Here is a 14,732-nt window from a genome sequence, read left to right on the forward strand (position 1 = left end):
TCACTGCCCTACAGAACCTCACTGCCCTACAGAACCTCACTGCCCTAGAGAACCTCACTGACCTATAGAACCTCACTGACCTACAGAACCTCACTGACCTACAGAACCTCACTGACCTACAGAAACTGATTGACCTACAGAAACTGATTGACCTACAGAACCTCACTGACCTACAGAAACTGATTGACCTACAGAACCTCACTGATCTACAGAAACTGATTGACCTACAGAACCTCACTGACGTACTTAAGGCGAGATCAGTGAACAAGGCCAGGCTGATTCTGGCAGATCCTGATCACCACTCCATGCTGAGTTCAGGTTGCTTCGGTCTGGACGCAGGTATCTGCTGCCCAGATGTAGAACGAACAGACTGAAAGACTCATTCATCCCTGCAGTGATCAGGCTTCTCAACGAACAATGATGATTTATGTACGGTTATTTTAACGTCTTAATGTCTTGTCTATGGATGTTTTATATTTCCACTGACTGTGAAACAAACTGCCATTTGCGGATAATAAAGATAGTTGAACTTGAGCTTGTGATTCATTTCTAAACCAAGAACATCCATCAGACATACAGATGTAAATAATTATTACACTAACTGGACAGATGGCGTGAAATATTAGAGCAGTTTATATGTTTTGAATTTAAACATTGAATAAGATACAATTTAAACAAAACCTACCTTGGAGAGGAGCAACAGCTGATTGAAGTACAGTTAAATTATTATTGATGACTTGTAATCATTAGTGTATGAAATTACCCTGATGATTTGTATAGCAGGTTTCTAAGGAAGTGCACACAGTTGTTGCTATGGTGACAAAAGCATTCCAAATCTAGAGGGGTGATGTGTGAAAATAAACGGTCAAATAAATAAAAAACATAAATGCACTGCAGGGTTTCTGTGAATTCCGTACATCGAACATTTTCCTTAATGTACTTTAAAACACCGTTATTTAAAGGTGTAGGTTTTCTAGAATGAATGTATCTCCAGCCGCATTACATGTGTTTTAGTCGAGCCTTGTAAATAAAGTTTTGCACAATCTCATGAAATGTCATGAGTGCATGTTCTGAACGACTCACAGCTACTACCACAACACTTTTGATCTTAAAAAAGGACTTTGGTATAATCTAGATTAGCTGTGGTCGCCGTCCATCCTATCTTTGGAAGCAGCGGCCCAGAGGTTAGAGAATGTGAGCTTGTGATTGGTAGGTGGCTGGTTTAAATCCCCAGAGCAGAGCATAAAGTTAGGATGGGAAAGTTTAGGCACCCACATCTGCCCCCACACTTTTTTGCCCCACTGTGGGCCCTTGAGCAAGGCCCTTAACCATCCAGCTGTTCCCTGGGCAATTAATAAAGTAAACTTTATTTTTAATGTTATTATTGTTGTTGTTGTTGTTGTTGTTGTTGTTGTTGTTGTTGTTGTTGTTGTTGTTGTTATTAATAATAATATTAATAATAATAACAATAATAATAATAGTAATAATAATAATAATAATATTATTAACTGGCATGACTCCAGAAGGTAATCAGTTGTAGATGTACATCTAATTAATGTTTTCTTAAAAGTTTCAGTCAAATCTGTCCAGAGGTTGATTGGATATTTTACTAACAAACAGGCTTCACTCAAACAGTTAACTGGAGTATGAGTTATGAATGATTCTCAGCTACTACCACATCAAATTTGAGCACATTATCTGTAAAATTGATTTATAGACATGTATGTGTTTTCCAGTACACCTGTCTGTGGTGGCCAACTTGAACTGGACTGCTTCCAAAGTTGAATCAGTTGAAGACTTTCATCCAGTGGTGGTTGTTGTGAATGTTTTATTAAACTTTGTCCCGCTGTTTATGAGAAATTTTGTTAACAGACTAGCTCCAATAGTTACTGCCAACTTTATACATAAAGATCTTGCAAAATTTGTTAAATTTTCCATTTTCCAGTTTTAACTCAAACTAAGATGATAAATCTGAACACGCGAGAAAGAGAGAAAAATAAATAACATTTTTTAAAAACTTTCTCGTGGGACCTGATCTTTGGATTGCTCAAAAGTCAAGTCACAACCTGCATCAAACCGTAGAAATATTTCCAACACTAAAAGGCTGTGATGCTTTCCAGTTCAGTGAGAACTGCACAAATAAAAACCAGCATGTCAAAGATGGCTCAATAAAATACATTTTTGTGTTTTTATCACAAAGTTCACTGGCAGAAGTTTGCAACTGAACATGTAGACAAACTATTTTTGAAGATGTGCGCTGAGGAAGGATGGAGGTAAAATATGTTTATGGGTGACTTATACTTGGAGAAAGAAGGTGCAAAGTAAAGAACATTAAGCAGAATCAATGATAAGCTCTGCAGCTGCAGCCAGCAGCACTGAGAACACAACACTGATAATATTCAGCTTTTATTTTGACTTTATTTTACTTTTATTTAATCAGGCAAATGTCACTGAGATCACAAAGCTCTTCTGCAAGAGAGGCCTGAAGGCAACCTAACATTTTATTTTATTTAACCTTTATTTATCATTGAGTCATCGCGACTCATTTTCAAGAGAGACCTGTTTTGGGAGCAGATGGTGGGGGTTCAGGGCCTTGCTCAAGGGCCCAGGGTGGGAAAAATGAGGGTGGAGGCGGGCGTATGTGTTTCACTTTTTCCACACACATTGTGATGGTGTCGGTTCAGGGAGTCGAACCGGCGACCTTCCGATCACAGGCCCACCTTCTCTAACCTCTGTACCACCACTCCACATGCATGTTTTTGTACTGTGGGAAAAAACTGCAGTACCTGGAGAAAAGCCACGCAAACAAAAGTAGAACAAACTCACACAGAGAGACACCTGGGGATTGAACCGAGGACCTTCTTACTGTGAAGCAACAGTGCTAACCACTAAACCATCGTGCTGCCTTTTATATACAGCATACATGCAACATACTATAGAAGCACTTAGTGCTACAAAATCATGTAAAACATATATTTTTGGGCAGTTTGCAAACATCATAAATCATAGTGTTTTTCTAACGTTTTCTTTCAAACTGTCAAAAAGCTTTTCAGAACAGCAGAAACTAACCCCAAATATCCGGCTGCACTCTGAAAACATCCAGCACGACTCACAAAGTCTCACATTGAATGAAAAACTATTTAATTCTCACTCTAATTGTTTCCAAACACACTAAACATCTAAAGGTACACACTGAATGAAGTGCCCCACCGTCTGAAGTTAAAATAAGATCATTTAATGTTACTTCTATGGTTTGTACTGTGACATGTCACGCTCAGAGTGTGTTTTGGGAGTCACCCTCAGCAACTACCACATTAAATTCAAGCCCAGAATCTAGAAAACTGACTGAGTTTTTCTCTTGGCTAAACTCAAATATCTGTGCAGCCATAAATTATGACTGACTCTAAAAGTGAATCAGTTGTAGATGCACATCAGTTTCATTGAAAACTGTCAGGTGGTTTGTGAGTTATTCAGGGCGACACACACACACACACATACAAGCACACTGACAAATACATTATTGTCCACTTTTGCTTTAGTCAGTGGGGTAAAAAAAAAAAAAAACCTCTGCAGCAAAGCTGACCAAAAGTTTCTGAGCAGCCCCCTAAAAGTACTCTGACCTAAATATCATCTAGCTTGTGCAGAAAGAGCTGAAAGCTGCAATGAGTGTAGATCAGCCAAAAATAACCTGCAGGAATAAAAAACCTATTTCTAGAAAACTGGATGGAAGTCATCAAACTGGAGCTGAAGGGATTTTTTAGTTGGATACAAAAAAGGCAGTTAAAAGGTCACCTTTGACGCAATCTTTATATATATATAGATATATGAAGAGTAAGTTATTAAAATTAAAGAGTAACATTTCATAGGATAGCTGTATAAAGAAAGTGTGTTTTATTACAGAAATCACTTTAAAGCTCACTTGTTTATTTATTGGACAAAGTTTTTAGAATAGTACACACACACACACAGATAGACAAACAGCCAAATACATATTTTCTGTTGTTAATGTGATATAAACGTCCTCAGACAATGGACTTGTGTCTATACTGGTCCTGTTAGACCTCAGTGCTGCATTTGATACGGTTGATCACAATATTTTACTACAGAGGCTTGAATATGATATTGGGATTACAGGAACAGCTCTAAAATGGTTTAAATCATTTTTAGCTGATAGATCCTGGTTTGCAAATATGAATAATGTCTGTTCTTCATACACCAAAGATAGTTATGGAGTTCCTCAGGGCTCAGTGCTTGGACCTATAGGCTTCCTTTTGGATAAAGTTATTAAACAGCATGGGATACATTTTCATTGTTATGCTGACGACACACAATTATATTTGTCCATGAAACCCAGTTAATTCAATCAGCTACTTAGACTACAAGCATGTCTTAAAGACTTAAAAACCTGGATGACCCTTAATATTCTCTTTTTGAACACAGACAAGACTGAGGTTTTGGTTTTTGGACCTGAACATCGTAGGAATTATTTTTTCAGTCTTTATCCCTCCTTAGATGGCATTAATCTGTCCTCCATCTGTAATGTTAAAAATCTTGGTGTTATTTTTGATCAGGACATGTCTTTTATCCCCCACATCAAAAACGTTACTAAAACTGCCTTCTTCCATCTGCGTAATATCACTAAAATTAACGTCTTCAGTTGATCCAAAATGCTGCTGCCAGAGTCTTAACTGGAGTTAGTGGGAGAGATCATATTTCTTCAGATTCAGCTTCTCTCCATTGGCTCCCTGTCAAATCCAGAATAGAATTCAAAATCTTGCTTCTAACCTACAAAGCTCTCAACAACCTAGCTCCATCTTATATTACAGATCTTATTGTTCCATGTTTTCCTAACAGAGCACTTCGCTCTCAGACTGCAGGTTTACTTGTGGTACCTAGAGTTTCCAAAAACAGAATGGGAGGCAGATCTTTCAGTTATCAGGCTCCTCTCTTGTGGAACCAACTGCCAATCTCTGTCCGTGAGGCTGACACATTATTCGGTTTTAAGCCTGGGATTAAGTCTTTCCTTTTTGCGAAATCTTAAAGGAAGAAACCTCCAGCAGAACCAGGCTCAGGACAAGCGGCCATCTGCTTTGACTGGCTGGTTGAGAGGACAGGGAGGAGGAACAGATGAACACAGAATGGTAGGTCCAGGTATAGGTCCAGGTGTAGGTGCAGGTGTAGGTCCAGGTATAGGTCCAGGTATAAGTCCAGGTGTATCTGGAAGACAAAAAGCACATGTTAAGGATAGAAAAAATAATTACAAATACAAAACAGGTTGAGCAGAGTGAGTAAAAACAGTAGCAGAGTGAAAAGTGTGGTCAGTTTGTCCTCCAGCAGTCTAAGCCTATAGCAGCATAACTAAGGGACAACTCAGGAAACCCAAGCCGACCCTAACTTTAAAAAGGGAGTTTTCCTTTCCACTGTTGCCACTGTGCTTGCTCAGGATGGGAGACTGCAACGAAGCCAAGATTCAACTTGTCTGCTGGATTCCTTAGAGAACTTTACTAATTGGCTTTTCTAGGTGAATGTTCCTGTAAAGTGCCCTGAGACAACTTTGTTGTAATTTGGTATATATAAATAAACTGAATTGAATTGAATTGATATATAAACATAAAAACTCTGTGTGTTCTCTTCAGTGTGTGATCCAGTACACACTTCTTCTAGTCTGAGCTTCTTGCACACAATTTTCTTAATTTTCTACAAGGTCACGGCAAATCAGAGCCTCGTCATCGGCCGTGTGCTACAGTCTGCACCGAGCTGCTGCATGAATACATCATGCAAATAACTGGACACAAACTGATTTATACAATATTTATTCAAGGGGTGGGGTGGGGGGGTCCACATTTTATGGAAGTGTGAACACATCATAAACTGATCTGTGCGTGTCAAACAGCTTGCAGAACTCATCCAAGTTTGGGGACGGCTTCCTCCATGCTCGTGCGTTTACATCAGGATGGTGTCGGCGTGAATCACGGGTCACTGCCAAGTCGAGGAGCACCAGAGTTGTTTGTGTGCACACCAGATGGTAATAGTTTGGAGTTGGGCCTGTCTGAACCAGCAGGCGTACAAGTTTATGATGTGATCTTTCTTGGCAGTCATCAAGAAGTCTTTGCATCTCTGCAAACATGGTCAGCCGGACTCATTTGGTGACTTGTTTGGCTGTCAGTTTTTGTTGCATCTATCCATATTGGACGATGGTGACTATAGCAAATCAGCTCTGTGTGTGCATACATGTGGCATTCTGCACGCTATGCATAATAATGTGACAACGAAGAGTCAAAACTGCATCTGTTCAAATGTTTACCTTGACAAAAGTTGGATCTAGTGAACGTCTTGTAATGCTAATCTGTGGTTACCACATGGGGGAAGTGACTTCCATATTAATACCTTTGGTCAAGTGAAGCACTGAGTCAACAAAGTGCTGCTGATCTGATCACACATCCTGTCAGGGGGATAATCAGAGGTGAAAAGCTGTGTGCAGTACGTAAAATGTAATTTAAACTGAATCTAATGATTTGCAATTATCAAACATCCATTCACAGTGGAGAACTAAAACATGGCAAACGTTAAAAGAACTTATATTCTGTATTTCGACTCAGCTACTGAATTCAAGTTAAATTCAGTTACAAACTTATTAGTCAAAATGTTTGTTTTTATTTTATTTATTAATTTAATTACTGTGTCCTGGATGACTGAGAAGCTACATGTCACATTTAAACTAAGAAGCTGAACCATGATTTAGAAAAAATAAATGCAAATTTGAACATCTTGTAATATCTCAAAAAGTTGGGAGATAGGCAATAAAGTCTAAAAGGCTTTACTTCACATGTCAAACTAGGGCCAGTCTAGATAAAAATACTGACAAAACTCAAGGCCCGGGGGCCAAATGTGGCCCTCGTTGACATCTTATCTGGCCCTCGAGATGATATTTTAAACATAAAATACTTTTATCACTTTAATTTTGTCAGTAATCTTTGACTAGGATGTCAAAAGTGCAACAGAGAACATCAAATGAGACCAATCAAACTAATTTTGAGGAACCTGCAAACAAGAAAAGATGTTGGGTATTTGACTTGAGTCAATGTAGATTCTGAAACTGGCCCTTAGTTTGAAAAAGGTTTTAATTTTGGCCCCGTTTTGTAAGTGAGTTTGACACCCTGCTTTACTTCGTTTAGAAGTAAAAATGGGCGAAGTGTCACCGGTCTGCAAACAAACTGTCTAAATATAGTTGATCACTGTCACTATGATGATCCTAAACTGAAAAGTATAAAAACTTTGACAAATTTAATAGAAGTGATATGGTTTGAGTTTTCGGATTTGATCAAGATGCCCAATTGCAGGAAAGGTTTAAGGGCTTTATCTAGAAAACGCTGCTGGTGGTGGTCAAAGTCCTGGAGTGAGCCCAGTCTGCAGAGATATGTAAGGTTAGTGGACTGAGTTTCTGTGATTTGGCAGGTAAACAGATTGACAGCCACTATCCTTCTTATGCAGATGTGGTGAGCACCTCCTGAAGGAGTCAGGCAGGATGACGTCACCGGACCAGACAGGTGTACAACTGAAGAGCTGATTGGAGCGGGACGTAGTCCAGACTAATGTCCAGAGGCGAGAGTTAGACGGAGAGCAGAGGGTTGTTACCAGAGTGTCAGAGGTCCGATAAATCCAAAAGGAGAATCCGTGAGGTGTCATAGTTAATCCAGAAAGGTGGGTCGACACCATAGTCAGATGGGCAATAAGGTAACAGGCAAGGAGCAGGCAGGTTGGTAATCCAAAAGACAGGTGTGGGGTTGAGACAAGGTAATCCAAGAAAGCTGTAACATGAACGCTGGACATCTAACACCATGAAGGGTTTGATAATCTGGCAGAGTGTGAGCATGAGGCTTAAATAGGGCTTGGAACAGATGAACGGAATGAGCTTGATAATGCAGAGATGTAGAGAGGCGTGGTTGGAGAGCAAGGCTTGGGATCAGAGCATGACATGGCAGAAAACATGATAAGAAGCAGGTAATCTTATCAACAAAAGGTCTGCTATCAGCACATAGTTCAAAGGCCTGCCTCTCTGATGGTATGGGGGTGCTTTAGTGTCTATGACATGAGCAGCTTACACATCTGAAAAAACACCAACAGTGCAGAAAAGTATGTACAAGTTTTATGCTCCCTGACAGATGGTATCTTTTTCAGGGAAATCGTTGCAAGACATTGATAAACTGCATCCATTACAACAGCGTGACTTTGTTGTAGAAAGGTTTAGTTGCTGCAGTCCAGACCTCTTGTTAACTAAAGGCACAGCAATGGAGACCATGTCAAGGTGGAGGGTCCATCAATCAATCTGGAGAAAAATACTTAGATTAATTTTTGATTATACCAAGAAGTTTCTTAGACCAAGTGACGTATCATGCTCAGAATGTAACCGCTCTGTTACATTTTCTCTGTGCAGTTCATTACATAGACAAGACCAAAGACACACAGTAGAAATCCAACAAAAACATTCTGTTCTCAGTTTATCTCTTTCTTTAAATACCACGTCAGAGAAAACAAAATGAACTTTGTATGTAGTCAGGTTTTTTCAAGAGTTATGCTTTTAATAAACACTTTGTAGTTCTCCCCCAACACACATTTACCTAATTAAAATACAAACATGCATTTAGCATGTTATTATCAAGTAAATATTTATTTTAACCATCTAATGTCAGATAAATTGATCACATCTTGTGGCTTAAATAGTAAATTACCACTGAACGAAAAGTATATAATTTTTTCCCATTTTTGGTCTTTGAGGTTATATAAAAGTAACAACAACGGTGGAAAAGAACAAACAAATGTAAATTAAAAGTCAGCTTAGTGTATTGTACAGGAATTAAATAAAATAGGAAAAACATTTCTGTATCGTTCAGTTACAAAATTTGTAAATCTGAACAGCAAAAGCATATGACATTTGATAAAAAAAAATAAATTACATATAAACATGAGCATTTGGCTCATAGGCATTGCAACAATTATCCCCTCTGATTGTCTACTGTTGTCGCTGTTGTCCATTGTTGTCATCATTTTTTGTTGAAATCAGGTCTCTCTTGTAAATGAGTCCTCGAGGCTCAATGGGTTTAATCTGTCTAAATAAAGGTTGAATGAATGAAAAAAAAATGTTTGGACCCCTCCCATTTACCTTGAAACATTAATTCACCCAGCGCTGTTTCTCTTTCTTCGTGAACAAATCCATTCCACTTGATTAATAGGAGAATACTCAAACCACTAAAAGTCCACTCCAGGTTTTCCTGGTTACCTACAACAACTCACCGCACCCCATGCAGTGTTTCCCCGAGGTCACTTGGCTTGGCAGGATGCTCATCTCTTTGGAGTTTTTGTGGACTGGGCAGGGGAGACACCACTGTGTTTCATGCTAACTTAGCACTACGCTAGTGCTGGCACTTGTTGACTGAGGTGGGGGGTTAGGATGCATGAGAGAAGTGGAGCACTACATCTGTATAATAGCTAGCACATCTGTATTGCGCACAGTGAGCTTAACACTACGTTAGTGCCAGCAGTTGTCGACCAGGGGTGTTAGGATGTGTGAGAGAAGCAGAGAGCGTGCTCTATTCAATCAAGGAGAGCTGTTGGTCAGGCTACTTCTTGTTACTCTCTAAAATAGTTATTGAACCAAGTGTTTACTTATGTAGCAGTGACGTGCAGTCAGGGGAGGCAGTGCCTCGCCTGTCATCATGACAAGTAAAATACTAACAATGATAAGAGAAAAGACATTTGACCACTTTACTGTTCTATAAAACTGTTTTACAAAACTGTTTTCTGAATTATTTCAACACTTCAATGGTCAAAATTGCCAAATTTACACATTGCCTGTTCAAACACTGCAGGATGAGGCAGTGTAGTGCTCTGGTTCACCTGTGGTAGCGCTGTGTCATATACAATATATTAAGTAGGCAGTTGGAGCATGCTCATTGCTGTCTCTCTTTATATCACCAATATACATGTTTGATTACACATGTGCTGCACATGATGAAGTTCTACAGTCTGTCTAATACACTGAATGAATGTGTGTGACATATTTCTTCTTTCTAATTGGTTATAATGCAAGATTAAAATACACAAGGTGAGGCAGAAAGTACCTTTCCGCACCGATAGGGGGCAGCACTGCCCCATAGGGACATGAAGCAGGTGCAGTCACTGTGCATTCAGGTTAGGTTTAAGTTACGTTTATTTGTCATATGCAAAATCAACACAAGGTCAACAATGCAATGAAATGCTTAGGACAAGAAGAACTGTCACATCCATCCATCCAGCCATTACCTTTTACCCGCTTCTTCCATTTTGGGTCATGGGGGTCGCCGGTGCCCATGTCCAGCAATCACTGTGCGAGGGGCGGGGGACACCCTGGACAGGTCTCCAGTCCATCACAGGGACACAGAGACAAATGAGACAAACAACCATTCACTCTCACACCCAGAGACAATTTAGAGTTACCAATCAGCCTAACATGCATGTTTTTGGTCTGCGGGAGGAAACTGGAGTACCTTGAGAAAACCCACACATGCACGGAGAGAACATGTAAACTCCACCCAGAAAGGCCTCCTGACTGGGATTTGAACCGGGAACCTATTCGCTGTGCTGTCTCGACTCGCCAAAAAAAAATAAAAAAGAAATACCAAAGCATGTAGCAAAAATACTAAAAACATACTAAAAATACTACTAAAATATTAATAACAAGGTGCCAACGTTGAAAAAAAAATCTGTTACATCTATTTGTGCTGCTGTTGTTTGGCGCATTGTTTTTGTACTATAGTGCTTAGTGTATTCTTAGTTTAGCTTATTTCTTAGTTCATATCTTAGATCTTACTACTGTTTTTCTTTGCAATTTGTATTTTTGTTGGATGTAACTGGGACCCTGTGTACATAGTTTTGTTCCACCTCATGTACCACATGTGATGTGAATGACAATAAAGAACCTTGAATCCTTGGGGAAAAAAAACAACAACATCTACAGTGTGATTCAGTTAGCAGTGAGGTTCTTTCAACATCATGATTCTTTCTGTTAGCGGTGTGGTCTTGTTAGCAATGTTAGCAGGTCCGGTCAGCAGCTTGATGGTAATAAGGACCGCAGCAGCTGCCCTCACAGACTGGAACGGGTCCATAGAGTTCGGTCCGTGCAGGCAGATGGAGGATCTTGTTAGCAGTGTTAGCAGGCCCTGCTAGCAGCTTGATGGTAATAAGGACCACAGCAGCTGCTCTCACAGACTGCGGGTCCGGCAGTCAGAGAACAGCAAAGGTTTTCCCCGTGGAGCCGAACAGGTCCGTTCTTCTGTTATTTAGAGTGGCGGGGGTGAAGCCAACGATACACTCATTTAAATTTGTTAAGACAAAATGGAAGATCATATCTCAAAAGTAAAGGATTTTTTTAAACTAGACTTTCAGTCGAAACAGAAAGTATTGGAAAGAGAAAGAAGAAAAGGCTAAATTGAAAGATAAATTGATAAATAAATAAAAGATAAATTGAAAGATTCTATTCTAAAGAAAAGCTTTGCAGAGAGTGGTGAAGGCTGCACAGAAATCTGTTGGAATCAGCCTCCCCACCATCACAGACATCTACACCTCCAGATGCAGGAAGAGGGCCACCTGTATCATGAAGGACCCCACTCACCCAGCACACACACTTTTTGCCCCACTCCCCTCAGGAAGGAGGTTAAGGAGCATTAAGTGTAGAACCACTAGACTGAGGAACAGCTTCTACCCTGAGGCTGTTAGACTCATGAATCTCTAACTAGAATAATCACTGTGAAAAACCATATCATGTTGCTGCTGATCTGTTTCATGTTGCTGCTGATCTGTTTCATGTTGCTGCTGATCTGTTTCAATGTTGATGTGTTCATGCGTGCACATCTGCTCACAGACTCATGTTCATGTTTGTGCTGATGTTCAATGTTTTATGTTATGAGTGCTTAGTGTATACTTAGTTGATGTTTTTCTTAGTTCATATCTTAGATGTTATTACTGTTTTTCTTATACATTTTATTGTTGGATGTAACTGGGACCCTGTGTACATAATTTCGCTCCACCACATGTACCACATGAGGTGCAAATGACAATAAAGAAACTCTGACTCTGACTCTGACTATTCTGGGTTCATGTGAGCATCGATTCCAGACAGTCAGTGCCTCACCTGTCACAAACCTAACCGCACGTCACTGTTATGTAATGTAGATATTTAACAACCCGTTAAAATACACCAGAATGCAGAAAATGGCATCTACTTTATTCAAAATTTTATGGGGGACGACCCCCAGACCCCACCACCAATGTGCCCCCCCCACACATTACAAATGCTTCTGACACCAATGATTTGGCTCAGTTCTTCATTGAAACTTGCAGCATAATTCTAATGGGTCTAAAAAAAAATTATCCTCGGCACATGAACACTACCTTTGGCTGTAATGAAAATAAAGGATTTTAAACAATGAAAGTGGAGATATTAAATTAGATGTTAGTTTAATTGCTGGTAAATATGTTGCATTAAAATGTTCATTAGTATGCCAGAAATGTGCTGCTCCTTCTCTCACTACTACAGTTTTGGGGAGTCAGTGTTACCAGAAAATGAATCAAAATTCAACGCTGCTTAACATTCTTGCTATTTCTCTCCAGAGAAATTGCAGCGGCCCCGAGCAAACGGCCATCTGTTGCAGAGATGCTCCGTCCAGCATCGAGCAGGTTGCTGAGGCGTCTGAATCTGCATTCACCGACCGTACTGGGGTGCCGAGCAATTAAAGACGACAGAAAATCGAGTGAATTCAGCAGGTCGGGCAGCTCAGACGTTTATCTGTGATTCAGCTCAGGACGGAGACAACAATGCAGATTTGAATCCATTCTGTAATCCAGAGGACACTGCTCGCTGTCTGGGCTGACGTGTTGTGACAGGTCAGCCACGCCCAGCTCAGTCTGCACAAAGTCGGCTTGACACAACTAACAGGACTAAACACTTTAGTGTTACAAATCTTGCTTGTTTGTGTCACATTTGATTCTTTTTATAAGACAAGGAGAAACATTTAGCAGAATACCTTTCTGATGAGCTGAAATGTTACTTTTTCATGTTACTCTTTAATCAAAGCTGCTTACACTGAGCTGAATCTAATTGGCCATCATTGTGGTGTGGCTTACACAGAGTCCCAGAAAGCTAAGAGTGTTAATTTAATTACATCTGTAACAAATTATGGAATATTTGTCAAACTTTTTATGACTGTTTAATTACAAGAGTAATCCCCAGCAAATTACATATCCTCTTTCTGTCTCTGAGTGCCTTTCCCATCCATTTTCTGTGCTGGATTGCCCCATAATGGACATGAAGAGATTAATTGGTGTCTGTTAGCCTCTCTGACTGCCAAGAGCCATGAGGGAGGAAGGGGTTCACGTGACCGGAAAAACTGAACCATTTAGCCCCCTGTCATGGATCATGTACCTTTTCCATTCCCACAATTAGTTTCTGAACTCATTTCCTCTGTGGAGTTAGGCCTCGATGTCTGACCACCATCCTCACATGAGTCAAAATTAAAAGAATGGATCATTTATAATAAATCAGCTATCTGTGCACGTTTTGTGAGTGGATGTATTTAATTTCAGCCAAAAACACCAGTAGCATTTTGGTTAGAACAGGCTCAACCAGCATTATTTGAGTTATATATATATATGATAACTGTCATTTATTCATTCACTCAACCTTTATTTATACAGGCTGGTCTCATTGAGCCACGAGGATTCATTTACAAGAAACACGTGTTCCTGACAGAACATATCAAGTACAGACAACAAAACAGTAAACAATGACAACAATAAACTACAGTAAAAATGCAATTAAAGTAAGAGTAGTGAATAAAACAATAAATCATGGTGCTGTAAAACAGGGTGAAATACTAAAAACAAGAACATATTTGCTTTGATGTTGCTACTGACATTATCAAATGTTTGAAACCCCTTAAAGAAATCAAGGTGGACAACTTCAGTTCCTGTTACAAGGTGTTCCAGGTTGCAGGAGCTGAGTAGGAAAATACCTTTTTGCCAAGTTCAGTCTGCAGTGCACTGAGGGAACACTGCAGGTAATGATGACCTGAGAGCGCACGCTGTAACTGCACTGACGATGTGACATGTGGAAGATATAAGAAGGTAGTGGACCAAGGAGGGATTAAGGGTGCATTCCCACCAGCCATGTTTAGTCCGCTTTTGTCACAATTGTAGAATGAACATATGCATGATATATTCATAAATTAAACGGATTCTTTCATTTTTCTGGACTGTATAATGTCGTGCATTGAATTATTAAAAATGTAACGTGAGACGTTAATTATCTTTGACCCATCAAAATGAACGTGGTCATTTATTGTCAGAATCAAAATTTAACATCACACATTTACATTAATTTGGCAAAATGATTTCAACAACAACATGGCTAATTTTGCAAGCTGTACAATTTGATTAACCATACGGCGATGGTTGAAAACCTTGCTTCACCACAGACATTTCTGGAAATATCTGGATTAATTTGCTAGCAGACAGAAGAGTTTAAAGATGGAAAGATGAAGTTTAGAGGGAGGGAGATGGTGTGTGTGAGTGAAAAGTGTTGAACAGAACGGCACCCTCCATTCAAACCCAGCTTTCCTCAGTACGCTCGGTAGTAAACTCGACTCGTTACCTCTCTGACGATGAATCAGTGGAAACGGAGCTCCAGTTAAGCTACCGGT

This window comes from Nematolebias whitei, chromosome 10 (assembly GCF_014905685.2).
Source record: "Nematolebias whitei isolate Nwh7 chromosome 10, NemWhi1, whole genome shotgun sequence".
In the NCBI taxonomy this organism is placed as follows: domain Eukaryota; kingdom Metazoa; phylum Chordata; class Actinopteri; order Cyprinodontiformes; family Rivulidae; genus Nematolebias; species Nematolebias whitei.